Source organism: Triticum aestivum, chromosome 4A (assembly GCF_018294505.1).
Source record: "Triticum aestivum cultivar Chinese Spring chromosome 4A, IWGSC CS RefSeq v2.1, whole genome shotgun sequence".
NCBI lineage: Eukaryota > Viridiplantae > Streptophyta > Magnoliopsida > Poales > Poaceae > Triticum > Triticum aestivum.
The window spans coordinates 206,787,776-206,807,080 of record NC_057803.1 but is presented as its reverse complement, the minus strand read 5'-3'; positions in this window follow the sequence as shown (position 1 = coordinate 206,807,080).

Here is a 19,305-nt window from a genome sequence, read left to right as displayed (position 1 = left end):
TTTACTTGAGTCCTCTTCGGCACATGCCAGGATACATACTTGATCCTTCTTCCTTCTGGGTGGTAAGCAAAATTGACTTACTGGCGCAATCAATGTTTCCTCCATACATCGACATCCAATCCATACCCAGGATTACATCCATACCTTGTGATTTCAAAATGATCAAATCCGAGGGAAACACATGCCTACCTATACTCAATGGCACTTGAAAACATCCTTTACTAGCCATATACTCCGCTCCTGGTGAGCTTACTAACATAGGTGTTCTAAGAACTTTGGTGGGCAGGTTATACGTATCCACAAATCCCCTTGATATGTATGAATGCGATGCACCAGTATTGAAAAGAACGAGTGCAGTAAATGACTTAACCAAAAACTTACCGATTACTGCATTCGGCTGCTCTTCAACTTCGTCCACGTTAACGTGGTTCACCTGTCCCCTATTGAAAGGGTTCGGCTTCTTCCCAGAGCTTCCATTGACATTTCCATTATGGGATTCAGGACATTCATTGGCATAATGTCCAGTCTTCTGGCACTTGAAACAAGTGACTTGGCTCAGGTCTCTCTTGGCTGGGGTTGATGGGTTGGTGCGGTTCTGGCCGTTGCTTCCTCCATTACCATTCTTGGTGCCATTGTGATTGTGCGAGCTACCTCTTCCATGGGTATGCTGAAAATGTCCTCCCGGTCTAGGGGTAAAACGTGGCTCCTGCTGAGCTCCTAAATTGTACTTCCCTTGTCCATACTTCCTCTTGCGGTTCTCAATCTGCTGCTGCTTCCCTTCAATCATGAGAGCACGGTCTACCAACTCCTGGTAGTTGTTGAAGGTTGCTACCATCAACTGCATGCTCAACTCATCATTCAGTCCTTCTAGAAACTTCTCCTACTTAGCTGCATCCGTAGCAACGTCATCTGGAGCATAACGTGCTAGCTTACTAAAGTCCTCCACATACTGGCCAACTGTTTGTCCTCCTTGGTGCAACTAGCAAAAGTCTCGCTTCTTCATGGGCATAGCTCCTGCTGAAATGTGGGCAGTATGGAAAGCCTACTTAAACTGGTCCCATGTGACAGTGTCGACAGGGAAAGTGGCGGTGAAATTCTCCCACCATGATGCTGCGGGTCCTTCAAGCTGATGTGCGGCAAACTTCACCTTTTTCGCATCTGTGCATCCTGTCGTGGTCAACTCCCTTGCTGTCTTGCGGAGCCAATCATCTGCTACTATCGGTTCGGTGCTACTGGAAAACACCGGCGGATTTAGCCTAAGAAAATGGGCTAAGTGATCAACAGGTGGTGGTGGTGGTGGTGGGTTGTTGTTGTTGTTCCCCTAATTCTGATTCTGGACTAGCAACTGCATCAATGTGTTCTGCTGTTGGATCAACTAGGTGAGCTCCGGTGGGAAGGTAAATCCGGGGTCACGTCTCGGAGGCATCTAAGGGTTTAGAAAAGATGAGATTTAAGAATAGAGAGGGGTCTAGAGAGAAAACACTACCCATATGCACATGAGGCAAAATCAACCAATTCACTTCATTCAATCAAACAAGAGCATACAATCGATCTAATTGTCGCAAAAGTGCTCGGACTACTATATTTACATGGTGGACTACTACTACTGATGGGGTGGTCTACTAGAAATATTATTCGGTTGCAGACTCCATGATATCTGCTCTAGCTTCATCAACATAGTCATCATCGCTATCATCTGGATCCGAGTCGGTGTCGTCGATGATGATGTAGTCTTCTGGGTGAATCTCCTTGGGTTCTTCATCTTCTACTGGTGTAGGGCCTCCCATAAATATTCCGATCTTCTTGATCAGATCGTCATTCTTCTCCACCAATACTTCGATTTCCTCTTCATAATCTTCACGTGTAGCCTTGAGTTCTTCCTCCAGTTCCTCGATTCTTGTCCTCGCCTTCTTCAGATCTATCATGTCGGCACACATCTAGTTCTCCTGATGTCGAATGTGCTGGTTTAACTCCTGGATAAAAGCTGCAATTGATCTATCCTTCCTGGTGCTGATCATCTCCCAGTGCTCATCTCGGCGCTCACAAATCTGGTAGATAGCATCCTTGAGATCATTGCGGTAAACTTCTCCAATGCGTCCCATGGCGATGTGAGCTTCCATGCTCTTTCCTAGACTCCAGGTTGGTGCATCAAAAGAAAACTCTATGGGCTCAGTGACTGGCATGAACACCCTTCCTGGGACTTGAACTTGAATCATCCAGCACTCCTCTTCCGGTAAAGTGGCGTTGTAGGTTCCGATGAAGCTTGGTACTCCTATGTTCGGATATCTAGTGACTTACTTCAAATGACGTCCAAAGGGTGTATCTTCATCCGGTTGTGTGAACTTGTTCCTTGCATCTGCCATCCTAAAAGAGTAGAAAAGATGAGAAGTCAGAATGAGAAGAGAGTGAGAAGTGATCCAGGGCTTTAGCTTAGTGGTCGTGTCCTATAGTCAGTGTGTGCTAAGATACCATCTTGTAGTGACCAGACCTCAAACGGTCCAATCTTTGTGCTCAGGTGTCATCCCTAGATCAGTAATGCTGACACCACACAGTACATGAAGGATTCATAACAGAGTAGCAATCACACACTTATTACATCGAGTGTCTCAAAAGAGAACTTATTACAATAAATATGGCTTAAGGCCATCTAATAACGATAACAGCGGAAGGCTTGGAAGATAAGTGAGTCCATCAACTCCAACGGCATCACTGAGTATAGAACCACGACCTAAAAGGCATCTTACTCGTCGTCTGAAAAGTCTGCAACATGAACGTTGCAGCCCAAAATGGGTCCGCACATGGAATATGCTGGCAATGTAACACATAGAGAGCAACGGAAGATTAAAGCTATTCTACATGCATATTTGGCTGGTGGAAAGCTCTATGGTGACAGTTTTGCGTAAAGCCAATTTTTCCCTACTGCAAAGGAATAAATTTTATTTAACTATGTTGGTAGTTGTTAAACATTGAGAATGGTCGACAGCATTCTCAATCCCAATTAAGCATCATCATTAAAAAAACCGAAAAAAATTAATTAGAGTAACATGATGAGATTCACATGATAATCTAAGTACTAGATACTCAAGATGTCCATAACCGGGGACACGCCTAACCATGATTAGTTTATACACTCTGCAGAGGTTTGCGCACTTTTCCCACAAGACTCGATCTCCTCCATTGGGATTCTCGCACTACATGGTGTTTGAGAAATGGATGACCGAGACATAGTCTTTCAGAAGCACTAGCACCTTACGATCGGGTAGACCGTTACACCTACTTTCCCCTACATCTGCTAGTCTACCACTGTAAGAGTTCGCACGACTTAGTCAACTATGCTAGAGCCCATAGTAGCTTGTGGCTGCACACGGAAGTTTCTAGCATGAATAATCTCATGATCCCTTTGACCCTGGGTGGCGGTCCAAAAGAAAACAGGCAATCGCTGGAATACCCAGGTGCCTCAATCCACCCAGTTGTGTATTTAAGTTGCCACCTTAGATAAACCATTAATTTAACAAACTCACATCTGTCATGGATTTCACTCACCCAATCCACGTCTACTAGCATAGCATGGCATAATAAGCAAATGTAGAAGTAACTCCCAAAGGTTTGATAATAAACAGGTAATAGGTACTACCTCAACTACTTCCCAAACCCACAATTTAATTAGATCATAAACATGCAATGTGTGAGGATTGATCTAAGGCAATAAAAACTGGGTAGTAGGAGGTATGATCAAAGTGTTACTTGCCTTGCTGATGATCCGCAAAACCTAGCGATTCGAAGTAGCAAGCGGCGCACTCCGGATACTCCATCGCAAATAAACAAGCATACAATTGCACAGGCAAAACTCAAAGACGAGATCTAACCAGAAAATACAACTTAAGAACTCCGGTTGGCAAAAAGAACCAAATCGAACGAAGCAACGAAAGACAAACGGCAAAAGAAACAGGCTTCGTTTACTATTCTGGATCTAGGGAAATTTTTACAGAGGCAAAAACTTGTTTGAGTTGGTTAAACGGAAAGAGGGTTTTGAGACGAAACTCCAGGCGCTTGAATCGCCTGATTCTGATAAACAAGCAAAAAGTTATACTAGAACGAAAATTGGATCAGGAATCACGATCAAAAAAATCGCGGATTTAATCCGAGAAAAGAAAACGACGAACAGATTAACGAACGAACGTTCGTTATCTGGATCTAAACGATGAACGTGTTCGTTAAAACGAACCAACGAGCGAACACTCGCTAATTAAATAAAACGAAAAAACCGATCTATTAAAAAAACGAATCTAAAAAAACCGAACGAAAAACCGACGGAAAACCGAACGGTTTTTCGAGAAAACCGGCGGCGGGGCGGGGTCAACCTCCGGTGAGGCGAGACGGCGGAGGCGCGGCTCCGGCGGGCGGGGCGGCGGTGCGGCGAGGCGGCGACGCGGCGCGGGGCGGCGGCGGGGCGCGGTGGCGAGGCGAGGCGGCGGCGGCAGGGGCGGCGGGGCGTGCTAGGGTTTGGGGGTGGCTCGGCTGGGCTCCCCCGACTTATAAGGCCGGCCGGGCCAGGTGTCCGGGTCGGACACGGCCCGATAGGTCGGTTCGCGTTTTTTTAAAATACTTACGCTTAGAAAAAAAAACAGAAGGAATACTAAACGGACTCCAAAAATCCCGAAATAAATTTTTCCCGGCTTCTAAAGTCAAGCCGCATAGGATGAACATTTATTTGGGGCCTAAATGCAATTTTCAAAAACACACATTTTTCCTAAATTCAAATAAAGTAGCAAATAAAACCAAAATAAAATCTTATTTGATTTTTTTATTAAATCCTCAATATTTCTTTATTTTGGCAAAGTCATTTTATTCCCTCTCTCATATTTTTGTAATAGAAATAATTGAAGATAAAATAAATAAAATCAAAGGATCCTATTTTCAAAATTTGAGAGAACTCAAATATGAAAATAACGAAATCCCCAACTCTCTCCGAGGGTCCTTGAGTTGCGTAGAATTTCTAGGATCAACCAAAATGCAATAAAATATGATATGCAATGATGATCTAGTGTATAACATTCCAAATTGAAAATTTGGGATGTTACAAAACTTGAAGTAGAAAATAAATGGAATTACTTTGCAAGTGTGGTAGAATATTTATTATAGCTCCCTAACATATTGGGAGGATATGTTATATAGAGAAATCACCATGTGAGTTCCCTCAATTTAAATAGATCAAAGATCCATGCATTTTATTTAGTTGAGTTTTAAAAAAAATGAAATGGCATGATGGCATGATGACATGATGCAATGCACATGATGCAAAGATGAATGCAACAGACAAAACAAATCACCCGACGAAACTCGGAAAACATGGAAGGCATCTGAAGCGTCGGTCTTGGGGCATCACAACTCTCCTCCACTTACAAGAGATCTCGACCCGAGATCTAAGGATGGCACCGGGAAGAAACGGAAGAGGAAGAGGTATGAAAAAATTGCTTCTTTGACAAACGAGTGAAACCAATGAACCTTGAGAGGTTGAAAACTTGAAAGAAAGAACACAACATAGTTGAACGAAATTGAGAGCACTATGGTAGAAAAGAGAAACAAGGAACACCATGTGAACCTTGGAGGTTGAAAAGCTATGAATGACGAGCAGAATGGACAAGAAGGAATTTAAACCACTCTGGTTAAAACAAGATAAACAAGGAACAAGGAAGAACAAATTCGAACAGCACTCCGGTTGAAAAGAGATCCAAGACTTGATAAGATGGGAAGAGCTTGAGCAGAGGACACAACACTCTTGCTAAATGGATAAACAAGGAAGAGAACATAATATTTACAAAATGAGATGATGGGTCGAAGAGAGCAACATCACAATGCCTCCGGAATGAGAGAATAGAATCTAGATTGTTGGGATAAAGGGACGACGAACAAAACAACATCTTCTACCACAATTGAATTTGAGAGAGCATCCTCATAAAGAAGGATTGAACGGGGTTGTTGAGAATTAAACAACAAAAGAATAAGGATGTAGTGGGTTTATGGAAAATGTCTCAAAATTATGAGGTGAAATTCTGCCACTAACGAAAACAATAGATCGGATTGATATCAACAAGGAGACGAGAAACTTATTTCACCGGGAGGATACATGAAGAACTTGGGTCATTTATAAGCACCATAAATAGCATCAATCCTTAGGGAAAACTTTAGGTGAAATATAACCCAAGATAACTCCAATGAAGAGATTGATGGGTTGAAAAGATCTCGTGAACGAATTGAAAATGATGGGTTTAAAACATGTCATTCCGGAAAACTTGTGAATCATGAACCACGAATGGAGATTTTCAAGAATGATATAACACCATCTCAAAAGATAAGATAGAGAGAATTGCACTTCGGAATGCAAGATTAATAATACTTGAACTCCTCAAAACAAAACATGTGTTGAGCACCATGTTTATTTGAGAGTATCACTTGGCGGATCTTAACTTCGAGAGAGATCTTCAAAAACAATTAACGAATAAAAAGAATCCTTGACGAACCACCATGAAGAAACTCTCCAAGAACTCCGGATAGATAAAAAGAAGGTCGCAAGGAAAAGAATCTTGAAAAGAATAAGATGAATCCTTGCATTGATTAGATGGAGCTTCGTGATGATATAACCGAGAAAACTTGGAACTCCGGAAAGAAACAAGAACAACTAAAATCAAGAATTTTGATGAACCTCCGGAATAAGGAATTAATCACTTGGATGAAACAAGAATAAGAATTACATTATGCTTATCCTTCATCAACTAAATTGATGACAAGCAACGGATTTGGCATACTACTCATTCTCATTGGAAATGATAAAGGAGAGATATAGCGTAAACTTGGGAAGGTCTTGAACGAACCACCGGTGGGATTTGGAAACAACGAATGAATTGATATGATAATGAAGGAAGAGAAATCTTGAACGAACCACCATAAGAATTGAAAATGAAACTAGCAAGGCACAATTCGCAGGAAAGAATTAGAAAATGAGACGAAGATACTTGAGTGAATTTAGATCCATGAGAACGAAGATATCACGAGCGGACTAGAGAATACTTGAACGATGCACCAATAAGATTTGGAGAATGAGAGCTGAAAGCTGAGAATGAATAAACCCAAAATGATGGCCTTCGGAGAATCAAACTGAAAAGACTCCTGAATTGCTTCGGAAGGGTAAAAAGAATGCTCATAATCGAAAACAATTATGAGAGGAAAGCATCAAGCTAGAACTTCACATCTTTGGAAGAACGGGTGAGGATTTAAGAGGAACTCCTCTTCGGTCTTCAAAATCCGAGAATGACGACGAGAAACACCACCATGAATTTGTTGAGGCACTCTGGAATGAAAATTAGAAAGGTTGAACCAGCGATCAAAAGAATTTGAAAGATCTTGGAGAAAGACATTTGACTGATGATAAATCATTCATACGTCAACCTTTTGAAATGAATTTGGGAATCACTCCGGATAAATTATAAGAGTCAGGTAAGATCCTGGGAAAAGACCTGTGGGTTAAGGCCCACTCAAAAGAAAACACCGTTGAACGCTTAAAAAAAGATTGTGCCGGTTGAATTAAATGGCTCAAAAGCGATAACAACCTCGAGATATCTTGAATAGATTAGGAATGAAAACACGAATCTCCTGAAATATCTTCAACACTCCAAAACAAATGAATAGCGAGAAATGGATGGTTAAGAGGTGCACCGACATGAGAAAACATTTGAAACGAGGAAAGGATATGATCGACAAATCTTGAATTAAATCCACCGGAGAAGAAAGAGAACGAAGAATGATGAACTTGAGGCTCCGTTAGTATCTTCCTGAGAATCATCGGATAAGAATATTGACGGAAAAGAATGGAGAGACTTCCCATCAATAAAAGGTTACTTGATTAAGAAATCTGAGTCCTTGAAGAAAAAGGGTGGGAGGGCGGGAAAACAAAGGCAAGTTGGGGTGGATGAAACAAACACCATTGCAAAGAACTGATAACTGCTCTAGCAGAAATTGAAAGGATATGATTAACTTGAAGAGAAGCACACCGGTTGAAAAGGTTTGACATGACAATCTCGATAAACAAGAAGGATTAGTATTCACATAGAAGTATGAGAACACCATTTAGAAAAAAGTATGGAATCCACATTTGACTTCGAAGCAACTCAAATACCACAAACCAAAACAAAACCAAAGGATTTGGCTTGCAGAATAAGCTGGAACAACCATATGATAGACCCCATATCGTATCATGTGTCTGTTGGAAAGATATCCTATGAGATACTTGAATTCACACCTAAAAACTCCTCAAACTTTCTGGTTATGCAATCTGGTGTTGGGGATACAGGGGAAGCATAATAGCTCACCCAAACTAACAATCCCTACATCTAGTTGTATCCGTCCTTCAACACATAACCAAGAAACCTTCGGAAATCATGTACCTCAACCTTCGAAAAGCATCCATTATACGAGTTATGGCAATACTCCCGAACTCCCGCCCTAGTATTGGGTGGCGTCGAGGTTATCTCACCAACAATTGCATAAAAGAGCTTTTCAATGTTGGCGAACTCAGGTATTCCAGAACTGCAATGATAAAATTGTGACGACAACACCTCGGAGCTCAACTCCTCGGGACACTGCCACAAACCCTGTCGTGGGTTTGTCACGGCAGATGTCCTCGAGAAAGGACTTAGTCATGGAGCCATCACAACGGGTTGGCCTAAAAGGGTTAAACCGGACAAGGGGACACGGGAGTTTATACTAGTTCGGCCCCTTCGATGAAGGTAAAAGCCTACATCTAGTTGTGATCGGTATTGCTAGGGTTTCGAAGGCCAGGGAGCGAATCCGCTTTGTCTGGATCTCGAGTTGTTGTTGTCTGTCCCTAAGCCGCGGCCGGGTCGTCCCTTTATATACATAGGTTGACGCCCGCCAGGCTACAGAGTCCTGAAGCTGGATTATAAATGTATCCGGTTCGGCCTCTCTCTTTCTATCTTACTATACAAGTTACATGACTAGGCCGGTTTACATTTACAGACTGTAACCCGCCTTTGGGCCCTCCGTAAAGCACCATCATCTTTACATCTTCATGGGCTACTAATCTTCAAAGAGTCAACCCGGCTACATAAGGCCGGTTTACCTCGAGTAGTAATATCCCCAACATTAGGCCCCAGATTGGTTTGAACTTGTTCATGTCAACCTTCCACACTTAGAAAAAATCTTCTCTCTTATCTTCATTTTTGATCTTGTAAACCGCCATGACGTCATACTTCAAAATTACGATAAACCGCCCAGATGTCATCCATCCATTGATGTTGGAGATTTCCTTCATTTAATATATATCCAGTCATCGAGGCGACACCTTTATTAACTTATCCATTTTTTGGGCTCCTCGATTCCCGTACTTGCCATTTTATCACTTCGCCTTATAAATAGGACCGAGGGGTGATTTTCACCGTTTCCCCCGTGCCTCTTCGCGTCGTCTTCCTCGCGCCGCTCAGCCTTTGGAGCTCCGCCGCCACCGTCGACCGTATCCTCTGCTCTGACCTTGGCCGCTGCATCACCCTGAATGCACCAGAATACTACGGCGCCCTTCCGCTTCCTCACCAGCTCCGGTAAGTTCTCTACTTTTTTCACCATAGATCTGTTCTAGGGTTTTGACATTCTTCGTAGTTCTTCCGAAGTTCATCAGTGCTATTCTTCCCTGTTCTTCCTTTAATAGATGGACACTTCATGCTTGATGCATCTCTTGCCGTAGCTTACCTACCATGGTCATCACAAATCCTTATGCACAAGATCCGAAAGTTTTATACATCACTATGAGATCTGTTTCTATGTTCCTGTGAGATCCGTTTCTCCTCGCACCAATATAAGCGGTTTAACATTGTATAAATAGTCTATGCCATTAGCCCTCTGATAAACCGGAAGAGCATGTAACCTTCATAATTATGCTCCAGTTTAACAGTGTCTGATCAATCCTGTGCTAGCATTACCTTTCTCTCTGATTATACTAGTCTCCGGGTTGTACCATTTATCATATCAGTATGTTTCTTACTCCCTTGTCTCTTGTGTATAATCATGCGTAATTTATAAACCGGCCCTTCATTTTCAGTTTGTTCGCTTTGCAATGGCCAAACAATTCACTGCCTGCAACTGGGCTCGTTCCCGGGTTACTGAGGCTCAATTGAATGAGATGGTTAGCATCGGCTCTCTGCCTAAGAAAACTGAGATCAAATGGCGAGTTCTAGGAATAGAGAATCCTCCAACCCAAGACAAGGCGAGGTGGTAGTGTTTGTTGACCATATAGGCCGTGGTTTCAAACCGCCAGGGTCAAAATTTTATCGAGATGTGCTTGCCAGCTTCCAACTGCATCCACAAGATATTGGTCCCAACTCAGTCTCCAACTTATGCAATTTCCAAGTCTTCTGTGAAGTCTATTTACAAGAAGAACCAACTGCATAGCTGTTCCGGGATTTCTTTCGCTTAAACCGGTGCACAGAGTTTGTGAATGGCCCGAACACAGAGCTTGGTGGTGTCTCGATTCAAAAGCGGAAATAAGTGGAATTTCCGCATGCCAAACATCATAGCCACCCAAAGGAATGGAACCACACATGGTTTTATTGCAGAGACACTTCGCCTGAGGATGAAAATCCCCTCCCCGGCTTCCGTGATCATAGATTATCCAATACTCACCCAATGCCACAACGCCTGAGCTCTTCAGAAAGGGCAAACAGTTTATCAGGTGTGGATTTTGTGCGCTGTTGGATATCCTGGAGTATCTTGCCGCTAAGCCGGCGTCCCGGTTTAATGTGCGAATATACCGGTGAAGTTGACGATCCTCAACGCCACTTCAACATCCAATTATCTGAGGAAGAAGTTAATGAAGGTGTAAAGAAGATTCTGAATGAATCAGAACTGGTCTGTAGTCAAACCGGTCTGAGTCCCTTCTATACCAAGAACAAACCGCCTGCTGTAAGCATTACACTTCCTCTTCATATCTAATATTTTTAACTTATACAAGCTGTAACCCTTCTTCTTTATATATATAGGGTGATGACCCCTTCTGGAAACGGAAATCCATAGAGAAAGCGGCAAAGCCAACTAGAGACAAAGTGGTCAAGCCAACCTGCCCGAAGACCAAAGCCGTAAAATGGACGTCAAAGCGGAAAATGGCTGACCGGATTAATATGGAACTTGATGATGATACTGATGACCTAGAAGTTGATGTAGAACTTGACTCACTTGGCTCTCTTTTTATGCATCTTGTTAATAATGATCTTCCTCAGGAGGAGGCAGAAGCTAGTCAGACTGATGACGTAGAGGTAATTACCCTTTCCTCCGGTTCAGACTCTATGCCAACACAAAAAACTCGCCAAGCAATCCGGAAAGTAAGCTTTTCTCATCCTCTTGCTCACTTGGATCCAACATTTATTTTGAAGACTCAACAGCATGAAGCTCGCCGGACAACCCGGCACAGTGGCCAACAGGTCACCTCTGCCGGTTTACCTGATACTCCGGTTCGGAAGCGCCGGTCTGAGGTCTCTCCTACTTCTGACCATTCTTACCCCAAGGCAGGTTATTTCAGACAGCCTCTTAATCCGTCTAATTCAAATTATCAGGTGACACCTCCTTCCTCTTCTGGTGAATCGACAGCAACTCAACTCCCCCTTTGAAAACTGTGGCCGGGTGAGTTATGAAAAACCTTTCCTTTCAATGCGCCCTACATCTTTTGAACAGGATGTTAATCCTTTTTTATTCTGTTTGCAGGGCCAAAGCCAGACCCGGCAAGAAAGCTCGGGTCACCAATCCGCCAGAAGACCCTGTTGCCGAAGAAGAAGAACCAAGAGGTGAACCGGAGCAGACTGGTGAACCGGAAGGTCTCCATCCTGAAACAACTTTTGATGATCCGCCCCTTGACGGCCAACATACTGACAAACCAACAGGTGCTGAGCCTTCCGCACCTGATACTGAACCGGCAGAACCAAACCGGGCTAATCCAATGAAAGACACTGAAATTCCATCATCATCCACCAAAAATCCTGAAGGCCAAGGTGATGACGTTATTATTACTGGAATAGGCCACAACTCTCCTGGTCATCCCATCATTTTGGCTCAGCATAGTGCTAAAGAAGAGCAAATTGCCAGGGATAAAGATAAATGGAGCAGCGACTTATCAAACTATGATCATCTTAACGCTGATGAGCTTCATTCCGGCTTCTTGAACCGTCTGCACTCAAACCGGGATTATGAAGCCGGTTTGGTGAATTTGATGAAAGAACGATATGAGGTAAATGCTTCTCCCTTGTACATTGATTTATAGCTGAAATACTATTCCAAGTAGCCTCCAAGAGCCGTTTTATGATTGTTAATCATAAACCGGGTCTTTGTAACACTTCAAGCATCCCATCATTGATCCTTGCAAAGGCGTGTCCTCAATCATAGATAAGACTCATGTTTGAAAAAATTAGATAACGTTCTGCAGCATAGCCCCCAAAGGCCGGTTTAACTTGGCAAGTTAATCCGGTTTTTAATCCACACCGCCGGTTTAGAACAAACGTACATTAGCCCCCAAGTGTCAAGGATAATGCTTGCATTGTTCTGGAGACTTGCATAGAGGGTAGTATTTGAGAGCAAATAGGCATTAGCCCCCAAGTATGAAGTGGATAACTTGTTATATGATTTATACTTAGTGCATAAATATGTTGTTTTGTTGAATATACCTTCAATGTTGCATGCTGAACAGAGAAGCAAAGATACCCAAAACTCTGACTTGCAAGAAAATGTGAAGTCTCAACAAGCCGAAGCTGCAAAAGCCAAAGAGGAGCTGACGCAGGCCCCGACCGGAATGGAAAAATTGAAAGAATCCTTCAACCAAGATCATGCTGAATGGGAAACCGAAAAAGCCGGTTTAACCAAAAGAGCTGTAGATGCCGAGGAAGCCCTAAAACCGGTGGTTGAAGAACTAGCTGGTTTGAAGCGCCAAATCAACACTATGACCTCTGATATCTTTGGTAAGTGTCTGCTTATGTATGTTGCACCAGTCAATGAATCTTAAAACTGACCAAAATGTTGATAAAATCTTTGGCAGGAACTCGGATCACTCATCTTGGTGCAGATATGCGGATGAAGCTCAAAGCGGCATATACATTGGTTGAGCAGCTATACTCTGGATCTCAGCGAGCCATTAGTACAGCGGCTTATAACAAACCGGCGCCAACGTTGATTAAGGAGACCCTTGAGAAGCTGGGCATGTTACCGGCGCGTATTGTCGAGTTGAAAGAGCCGCTGCGAGAGCAAGAGCATTAACCGCCCTTATTCGAGCCAAGGCCTGGATTCCAGACCTTGAAGCAGAGGATATCATTAAAGGATATCCAGGCATTAAAGAAGACAGTTCAAACTTTGACAATGATGATCTTTGGCGGCTGACCAAACAGATGCGGCCAGCGGCCAGTAAATTGGTTGAGGACACCGATTTGTCCCATTTTCAACCGTTTTATGATGCAGAAGGGAAAAGACAGCCGTCCGATATCCATGAAGTTGAAGAACTTGTGCCTCCGATTCGTAAGCACACTTATGCCCCTGATATTAACCCTTCTGATCTTATCCATGAGGAAACAATGTTCCAAGCTTTAACCGGAATCGATTGGTCAATGGCTGATTTCCAACGGCTGGGGAGGGATGAAGAAGTGCCTACACCAACTGATCCGCAACCGTCACACCATCATGATGAAGAGTCTTGATCCGGTTGCCGGTTTATATGGCTACTGTGAAAAACAATGGCACTTTTTGAGCCGCTTTGAAGCTTCATGTAATAGGATAGCGGAAACTTTGTTTATCTGCCATGCCATCCAGCATGTTTCATAACGCTTTGTGACAATCTGTGCCACCCTTCAGGATATATTTTATGCATAGCGTATGATGACTTGCCTTCTTGGGTCAAAAAAAACTTAAAAGTGTCTAGCGGTTTACCGCTAAACATGTCATAATATCCAAGAAGTATATAATACTTTAGCTGAATAATCAAGTGTGTGTACAAAAAATAATGTACAGAACATACCTCATTGATTGACCAAACGTGTATATAGCAAAGGTGTTTAACACCAACCCGAGACGTTTGATAATTTCATCTTCATAATGCTGGTCTATCTATTAAACCGGACCGGTATAACTACCGGATTTTCTTTATAACACTGGTGATTTAGTCAAACCAGACCGGGTCAATGACCACCGGTTTATAATTGATCATGTGCCAACAACTGGTGGTTGGAAAGCAAGCCGGGTCAAGGACGCCGGTTTATCAAAAAATACTTATGATTGTCAACAAACAAAATTCAAATAGGAAAATATGCGAGGCTTTTTACGAGCTGCCAGGCTCCAAATCGAGGCTTTTCATGGGCTGCCAGGCCTCTGAGTTAAACCATTTAACAAAGCCTTTTAAGATGGGCCTCCAATTAACCAATCATCGTTTTAACTGTGACAAGTTCAGGGTCTGTAAAAGATTGACTTGTCAAACGTTCGATGGGTCATGCCAGGATTACCTGGATAGGAGTGGCTTACTTGATGAAGGCAGGTTAACCCGGGGTTTTAGGTGAATACACCAGGCTTCCAAGCCGTGGCTTGATAGCCAATTACGAGGGTCCTTTCAAACTCTTTGTTGCTTTGCAAAAAAGAGCCCCCAAGTAACTTTGTGAGCGATGCTCAGCGTGTGCCTATGTTTGAGTTTGTACTGTGTACAATACTCTCTTTGGCTCCACAAATTTTTCCTTGTGTGGCTGAAATGCCTATCAAGAGGTGTAGCTGTGGTTCAAACATGACCAAGCCCCCTAGTGATTTTCTTTATCTTTATGCAGCTGCTAAAGCCGGTTTAACAAAGACTCCGCTTTGACCGTTAACTTGTAAAAGCACACATATGATATAAGAAAGAACAGATACCCCGCTTATAACGGAGGCTCCGGTTTATTATATGGTATATACACTGTCATAAATATGTACAGGTGAAGAGCCTATGGCCTCAAGTATAGTAAGGCCGAAGGAGAGCTATGTTCCATGGCCGCTTTGTCTCCTCCTCCGATTGGCGTGAGTCTTCATGCTCTCGAACATCAATGAGGTAGTAGGATCCGTTGTGCAGATTTTTGCTGACCACAAAGGGTCCTTCCCAAGGGGGGATAACTTGTGCATATCAGTCTGATCCTGGATGAGCCGGAGCACCAAATCACCTTCTTGAAAGGTTCTAGTTTTAACCCGGCGGCTGTGATAACGTCGAAGATCTTGTTGATAAATCGCCGAACGTGCTGCTGCAAGATCCCGCTCTTCATCCAACAGGTCCAGAGAATCCTGACGTGCCTTCTCATTATCAGCTTCAACATAAGCTGCCACACGGGGCGAATCGTGACGGATGTCACTAGGAAGAACCGCCTCCGCTCCATAAACCATGAAGAAAGGCGTGTAACCCGTAGACCTATTGGGTGTGGTGTTGATGCTCCATAACACAGAAGGTAGCTCCTCGACCCAACAACCCGGCGTCCGCTTTAAGGGAACCATAAGCCTTGGTTTGATACCCCGTAGAATTTCTTGATTTGCCCTTTCCGCTTGACCATTAGATTGGGGGTGAGCCACTGATGCTAGATCAAGCCGGATGTGCTCACGTTGACAGAATTCTTCCATCTCTCCTTTTGATAAGTTAGTACCATTATCTGTTATAATGCTATGTGGAAAGCCAAACCGGAATATCACCTTTTTGATGAATTGAACCGCCGTGGCTGCATCACACTTGCTGACTGGCTCTGCCTCTACCCATTTAGTGAATTTATCAACTGCTACTAACAGGTGGGTCTTCTTGTCCTTGGAGCGCTTGAAGGGTCCAACCATATCCAGCCCCCAAGTTGCAAACGGCCACGTAATTGGAATCATCCGCAACTCTTGAGCCGAAACGTGCGCACGGCGGGCAAACTTTTGACATCCATCACATCTTTTGACTAAATCCTCCGCATCAGCATGCGTCGTCAACCAGTAAAAACCGTGGCGAAAAGCTTTGGCAACCAACGACTTTGAACCGGCGTGGTGACCGCAATCCCCTTCATGAATTTCTCGCAAAATCTCACAACCTTCTTGAGGAGAAACGCATCGCTGAATTGCTCCTGAAACACTGTAACGATGTAACTCCCCGTTGAGTATGGTCATGGACTTGGAACGCCGGATTATCTGTCAAGCCAACGTTTCCTCAGCTGGTAACTCGCCCGGTTCATGTAATCCGGATATGGGATCGTCCAATCCGGTATGGCATGCAGAGCTGCCACCAACTGAGCCTCCGGATCAGGAATAGCCAAATCTTCTCCGGTTGGTATTTTGACTGATAGATTATGCAATACATCAAGAAAGACATTGGGCGGAACCGGTTTATGTTGGGAACCAAGATGACTTAAAGCGTCCGCCGCTTCATTCTTCCGCCGGTCTATATGGTCCACCTGATAACCTTTAAAGTGACCAGCCACTGCGTCCACCTCTCGCCGATATGCAGCCATGAGTGGGTCCTTAGAATCCCAAGTGCCAGACACTTGCTGAGCCACTAGATCTGAATCGCCGAAGCACTTAACCCGGCTCAAATTCATCTCTTTAGCCATCCGAAGACGGTGGAGTAAAGCCTCATATTCAGCTGCATTGTTAGTACAAGGGAACATTAAACGGAGGACATAACAAAACTTGTCACCTCGTGGGGAAGTTAATACGACTCCAGCCCCCAAACCCTCTAACTGCCTGGACCTATCAAAATGAATAGTCCAATATGTATTATCTGGTTTCTCCTCAGGTGCCCGTAACTCCGTCCAATAGTTGATGAAATCCACGAGTGCCTGGGACTTGATTGCCGCGCAGGGTATATATTTGAGCCCGTGAGGTCCAAGCTCAATGGCCCACTTGGCAATCCGGCCAGTTGCCTCTCTGTTTTGAATGATGTTGCCCAGAGGAGCTGAACTGACCGCTGTGGTAGGATGGCCCTGAAAATAGTGTTTGAGCTTCCGGCTTGCCATAAACACCCCATACACCAGTTTCTGCCAATGTGGATACCTCTGCTTTGACTCAATGAGCACATCACTGATATAATAAACCGGCCCTTGAACCGGATACTCTTTGCCAGGCTCCTTGCGCTCTACCACAATGGCTACGCTAACAGCCCGGGCATTAGCAGCCACATATAATAATAATGGCTCTTTATCGATTGGTGCTGCCATCACGGGCGGTTCCACTAGTTGCCTCTTCAGATCTTCAAACGCCTTATCAGCTGCCTCACTCCAGACAAAGTTATCTATTTTCTTGAGCATCTGATATAAGGGGATGGCCTTCTCTCCAAGGCGGCTGATAAACTGGCTCAAGGCTGTAATCCGGCCGGCCAGACATTGAACATCGTTAATACACGCCGGTTTAGCCAAGGATGTAATTGCTGCAATCTTTTCCGGATTAGCCTCAATGCCTTTGTTTGAAACCAGAAAGCCTAAGAGCTTGCCTGCCGGGACACCGAAAACACACTTCTTCGGATTGAGCATCATCTTGTAAACCCGGAGATTATCAAAGGTTTCCCGTAGATCATCTATCAATGTCCCCTCCTTTCTGGATTTGACCACAATATCATCCACATATGCATGAACATTGTGCCTAATTTGCTTATGAAGGCAATTCTGAACACATCACTGGTAAGTTGCCTGGGCACTCTTGAGTCCAAAGGGCATGGAAACATAGAAGAAGGCTCCAAAGGGAGTTATAAAGGTTGTCTTCTCCTAGTCCTTAACTGCCATTTTGATCTGATGATAACCAGAGTAAGCATCCAAAAACACAAACGGTCGCAACCCGCCGTAGCATCAATTATCTGGTTAATGCGAGGGAGAGCAAAGGGGTCTGCAGGGCAAGCCTTGTTTAAATCTGTGTAGTCCACACACATGCGCCAAGTGCCATTTTTCTTAAGAACCAGCACCGGATTGGCTAACCACTCTAGATGAAAAACTTCGACAATAAATCCAGCAGCCAACAGACGGGCTACCTCTTCACCTATAGCCTTGCGTCTTTCCTTGTTGAAACGGCGGAGGAACTGTCGGACCGGTTTGAACTTAGGATCAATGTTGTGTGCGTGCTCAGCGAGTTCTCTCAGTACACCTGGCATGTCAGACGGTTTTCATGCAAAGATGTCCCGATTCTCACAGATGAACTCGATGAGCGTGCTTTCCTATTAGGGATCCAGGTTAGCGCTGATGCTGAACTGTTTGGATGAATCGCCAGGGACAAAGTCAACCATCTTAGTGTCTGTAGCTGATTTAAACTTCAATGCTGGATCATATTCCGTAGTTGGCTTTTTTAAGGAGGTCATGTCTGCCGGATCAACTTGCTCCTTATAGAATTTTAACTCCTCCGTGGCACAAACCGACTCAACATAAGCTGCATCGCCTTCTTCACACTCCAAAGCAATCTTTCTACTTCCATGTACTGTGATAGTCCCCTTATGACCTGGCATTTTAAGCTGTAGGTAAACATAACATGGCCTTGCCATAAACTTAGCATAAACCCGCCGCCCAAACAAGGCGTGGTACGGACTTTTGATCTTCACCACCTCAAATGTCAATGTTTCTGACCTTGAATCGTAGTCATCTCCAAAAGCTACCTCCAAAGCTATCTTACCAACATGATATGCAGACTTACCAGGCACCACACCATGAAATACCGTATTCGACAGTTTAAGATCCTTATCTGTCAACCCCATACAGCGGAATGTATCATAATACAAAATATTGATACTGCTTCCCCCATCCATGAGCACTTTAGTGAACTTGTATCCCCCAACTTGAGGGGCTACCACCAAGGCCAAATGACCTGGATTATCAACCCGGGCGGGTGATCCTCTCTACTCCACAAAATAGGTTGCTCCGACCAGCGTAAATACTAAGGTACTGCCGGTTCAACAGAGTTGACTGCCCTTTTGTGAAGCTTCTGATCATGTTTGCACAAACTAGTTGTGAAGACATGATATTGCCCGCTGTTCAGCTGTTTGGGATTGCTCTGATAACCCGACTGCTGCTGCTGCTGACTCCCCTGATGGTTGTAACCTCCCTGGTTGCCTTGGTGTCCTTGATTGACGTGTCCGGTTTGATTGCCTGGAAACCCTGAACTGGAACCACCACCTCCGTAACCCGGCCCGTGGAAACCTCCTCCTGAACCGCCGGGCGGGCCGCTGTCATATTGGAACATATTGGAATTCTTGAAATCCCGCATGATATAACAATCTTTCCAGAGATGTGATGCCGGTTTCTCCTTCGATCCATGCTTTGG